The 5206-nt window shown below is 38.4% G+C and overlaps 1 pseudogene; it reads right to left on the reverse strand.

Annotated features, from left to right (window-relative positions):
- Nucleotides 1–2996: 2996 nt before the first annotated feature.
- Nucleotides 2997–4240, reverse strand: LOC149172893 (3-isopropylmalate dehydratase small subunit 1 pseudogene; annotated as a pseudogene).
- Nucleotides 4241–5206: the final 966 nt, after the last annotated feature.

Genomic DNA, 5206 nt, shown 5'->3' on the forward strand with positions numbered 1-5206 from the left:
GGGTCATTAGTCTGCCGCAAAAAGAGTTGTGAGGTACTTGAAGGGGGACTCAAGACTGTGGACTCAAATATACACAAGTGGATGACTTTAGCTTGATTGGATACTCTGATTCAGATTTTGATGGAGATAAAGAAAATGGAGTATATACTTTAGGTTATGTAATGAGACTTGGATCAGGCCTTGTCTCCTAGAGGTCACTCAAACAGCCAGTTCTAGTGGATTCCACAATAGAGGCAGAATATGTGGCAGTTACAAAAGCAATGAAGAAAATTGTGTGGCTCAGGAAAATTCTTGAAGATTTGCAGGAGAAATGAGTGCATTTTATTCCTTTTTTGATTGAAAATACTTTTGTAATAAAATTAGCATAGGATCGAACTAAGCATATCAATACAAAGTATCATTTGATTCGACATCGTGTTGAGGCCAAGACTATTCACCTATGCCATTGTTCCACAAACGAAAAGATTGCAAGCATCTTCACCAAAGTGCTTGGAAGAGAAAAGTTTGAAAGATTCAGAATGATGCTTGGACTCACCAACATCCCTTCCCATCAAATTAGGGAGGAAATGTTGACACCTAATATTTAGGGATTAGGAAAATATTGTAAATATGAGAACAAAGAAGATGAAGAGACATTGGAATATGAATTCCAAAAATCTCCTTCTCCTTGTATATATTAATGATTTTCCTAATAGATTTCATCATTCGTTGAGTTACCAATGCCTCGCCTAACAAATATAAAATTCAATATGTTATTATAAAAATATGATAAGTCCACAACTTAAAATAGTTTAGATTTAAAGTGGAAAGCTATAGGAATTGAAGTCAATCTAAACAAATCCTTATTATTGTTTAATGAGATGTCAGATGTTATTAAGGCATGGGTCAAAATTATTTTCTTAATGAAGGTTAATGAACTAGACAAAGGGGTAAAGTATTTGGGTATTTCCTTAAAACCGAGTCTGCAACCATTAAAGAAAAAGACTTACATCAGGAATAGGTTTTTCATGAGGCAGGTATTTTTAACTTGTGATAGCAATAACGGCACCCAAAAATGAAGACCCCAGGACTCCATTGTGAAAATGTTGCTCAATTATTAGTGTGAAGAAGGGAGGGGGCATGAAAATTATTGTGTTCAATTTCTGTGGTGTTTATTGGCAGGGTAACTATTCAATATCGGAGTTTACTTTTTTGCCCCCCGGGTTATGCTGTCTGCATGTGGAAGCAAGTAAACTGACCCTGCAATGATGAAAAGAATGAACCGATGGCTGTTGAAGGAACCGATCTTTTTCGTTCTACTGTTTCCAATGCTGTTGGGGCTGTTGGAAATACTTCTGCTCATTCAGAGTTTTATAGAAATTCATGTCCTCCTCGAAAAAGGTAAGCTATTCCCTCTTTCATCCTTGTTTAAGGATGAACATAGAGGAAAAACTGACCTGTAGCATTTTTCCTTTTTCTTTGAAATGATAAATGCTATAAATGAAGGACCTAAAGAATATAAACCCAAAGGATACTAAAAACACCACCTCTCTCTCCCTGATAAGGAGAAAGCCGAGGTTAGCAACAAAGTGGGTTGTGCCAATACAAATAATTATGGATTGATGGACAGAACAACGAAACAAACCCTTGTTGAGCATTAGTTGAATCCTGTTCTTCAGGGCCATATTTCTTGAGGCCCATGGAATCTAGATTGTACACTGTAGAAGAAAGATGCACTAGTTCAATTAGACGTCTGTCATGAGACTACAGAAGCTGTTGGCCCCTATGATGTTGTGCAAGTCATTATAGATGCAGCTTCTGTGCACCAAGGTGCAGGTTTACTTGTACACCTTTTCTTGAATTATTTCCTTAAATCTCAAAGAGAAGCGATCCAACTGGCCCAAAGAGGTTAAGCACTGCAAGCAGCTCACTTGCACTGGCAAAACAGCCTTTGAAGGGTGAACCACCGAACATGAGCCGCAACAGAGGGGTGCTCTTCCACTAAATCATCCAGGACTTGCACATGGCACCAAGCACCTATGTTGCCTTCGGGGAAGCTAAACCTTGGTGGGTAGCGTGACATGCCACCGTCTTCACTGTTAAACAAAACCCCATTGGCTTCTTGTTAGTTTCTTGATAATTCTCATTTTTGTCATCTGGAGAAAATTATCAGGGAATAAAAGACTTTTCGTTGATTGGAATCTTTGTATACTGACTTCTTGCTAAAAATGAAAGGCAGTTTGGCCTGAGAAATTTAAGACTCAGAAGCTTCTTTAGCTGCTAAATGGTTAAATCAAGTCTATTAAGGGAGAATAACACTGGCATCTACTAGTTAGAAATAATAAAAGGGTTGATCCTAAGATAAGAAAATCCAAATGTGAGAAGCAATTCATAAATCAAGTCTATTAAGGGAGTATAACACTGGCATGTACGAGTTAGAAATAAGAAAAGGGGTGATCCTAAGATAAGAAATCCAAATGTGAGAAGCAACTCACAGCATCTTGTAAAAATTTTCTTTGCAGAAAAGATTTCTCTTATGAATATTGATAAGATAAATCTACTCACATCTATGCAGTTCTCCCTCACGATAGATGCAATCAGGAAAACCAACAGAACAGAATATACAGAGACACACACATCGAATAAGAACTTCTATTAAAGTTTTAGTTGTTTTATTTTATTTTCTTCCATTTCTAAAAATTAAACCATCCAAGTCTAGCAAAATTATTTTCTCATAAGCAAAGGAAACTCAAATGATCTAGATGATAAGAAATTCAACTTCCAATGAGAGAGGAACATCTCAAAATGGAAAATATTCTGCATGCACCGCTGCTATTTGAGGATTTGATTTCTGAAAGAAATATCATGATCCAAATCTTGGGAGGTTTTCAGTTAACACAAGCTGTTTCTGGGTTTAAATAATGATGTGATCACTATGAATGCAATAGGCTAATACTTCTTAATGCAAAAGGTTAAGATTATGAAAAGTCCTAATAGAGTGCTAAAACAAATCAGGCTAAACCAATTTTACGATCTACTAAACCGGAGGTTTGAACAGTCAATTCCAAAATCAAACAAACCAACAAACAATTTTGTTCTCAAAGATTGTCCTTATCAAAAGGAGTTTCAAATTGTATGGAAAAAGAAAATTTGCTTCTTACCAGACACTAACAATCTGATTTCAAATGTAACAACAAGCTTATAAGTTTATTCCACTCGTCTTCTTTTCACGGCTTGGGAAGTCCCCAGCAGGTCTCCAGATGATGGAGCAGCAATCATCCCTACACCCATCTGCTTTCCGTAGCTTGGGAAGTCCCCATCAGGTCTCAAGATGATGGAGCAGCAATCATCCCTGTTTTGCGAGCATATTCGAAGATCCCGCCAACATCGATCACAGGCCCGGCATCACCGATAGGCTTCAATACATACTCCTTTCCAGTGGTGTGATTGATAAATTTATTTCCCTCAATCTCCACAGTGACAATATCACCAGTTTTGCATTCATCGCAAACCCGGCACTCGCTCTCCAGGGGATAGATCTCACCAGTGGCCACAGAGTTCCTGAAAAATATCCTGGCATATGACTCTGCCACAACAGCCTTCACTCCTGCTGCCCCAAGAGCCACAGGGGCATGTTCTCTGGATGACCCACATCCAAAATTGGCCCCAGCAATGACAATGGAGTATTGGGTTTTAGTCTGGCCATCTTCAATGAATCTGCCATATCTATCAGGAAGGCCAATCATGGCATAACTTCCCAACTTTTCGTATTCTTCTGGTATGGATGGGACAAAGGTTAAATACTCTGTTGAGATGATTTGATCAGTGTCTATGTTGTCGTCTACCACAAAACATTTTCCATGAAAATAATTGTTGTTTGGCTCTGTGGGTGCACCATAAGATTGAGATGCTACTGCTCTTGGGGGGTTTGGTACAGAATATGTTGATATTCTGTTTTTTCGTGTTGCAGAAAGGTGCAAGTTTAGGGTATTTTTGTGCAGAGAATGCAGGGAGATCTGTTGGGTTTGAATCAGAGCTAATTTTGAGCTTGTTTTTGCAGTAAAATGCATCAAATTTGCACTTACAGAAGCAGAACGCGTAACGTTTATACACGCCATTGTCATCGTCTGAGCAAGACTGACAAGAGCTTCCGAATTCACAGAAGAGTCCTAGGAATATGAGGATGATTGTATGGTCTGAAGATTTTATTTCAGCTTGCAGCACACGGCACGACTGTCCACTAAAAACTAATAAAAAATTGTTTAATAGTTTTCATGTGAACCCAATGTCATGATTCAGCTTGCAACACACGGCACGACTGTCCAGTAAAAAATAATAAAGAAATTGTTAATAGTTTTCATGTGAACCCAATGTCATTTTCCCGAGAAGTGCTAATTTTTCCTAATGTATACGATATTTATTGGTTTAAACAAAATTAGGAGTTGAAGGAGAGTTGGTCAGGGTAGAAGAGGTGAGGGTTAGGGTTTTTGAGGGCAAATTTTACGTTTTGTGTACAAATTTGGTATAGTTGGTAGTTCTTGGGAGCGTGATAGGGTTTTTGAGGGCAAATTTTACGTTATGTGTACAAATTTGGTATAGTTGGTAGTTCTTGGGAATGCGAAGGAGTTGATGGGGGAGTAGTAAGAGAGGTGATGGATTTTTTTAACAAATGTGCTATAAGAAATGATAATTTCGTTGTAGGAACTTGTTAGATACTTGCTAGAATTCAAGGTCGCAATCCTAAAGGAATCTCTGTGAATCTTGGTACACCGGTCTTGTTATATGCAATGAGGATTGTCGCTGAAGAGACAGGGTTTGTGATAAAAAATGAGGGAGATGTTACATCCAATGATGATGTTTATGCTCTTGATGCTTGTGTCGATACTTGGGGCGTTGAGGATTCCTTGGGCCCTCCGTCTGGTGATGGGTCTGAACATCATGAAAGTACCCATGAAGATATTGGACCAAAACCAAAAGAAGTGCAGGGCTCTGAGGGGTTTAGGTTGGAACCAAACAAATGAAAGCAAAAGTTGTACAAGAGTCATACCAACAAAATACAAATGGTTGTGGGGAAATACATTTCACTCGAGCAAGTTATGTGTTAGGAAGGTATTACTCTCATGGGGTATTTTAGTGGGAGATATGCTTTTGAAAGGACATTGGGCGAGTGGTTGAATAATCACCAGAAGTCGTTGATAACCTATGTGCCTTGCTTCCATATTTTGAG

Source organism: Pinus tabuliformis, chromosome 4_2, assembly GCF_031772625.1.
Source record: "Pinus tabuliformis cultivar Carrire ecotype Pingquan chromosome 4_2, CPIR1, whole genome shotgun sequence".
NCBI lineage: Eukaryota > Viridiplantae > Streptophyta > Pinopsida > Pinales > Pinaceae > Pinus > Pinus tabuliformis.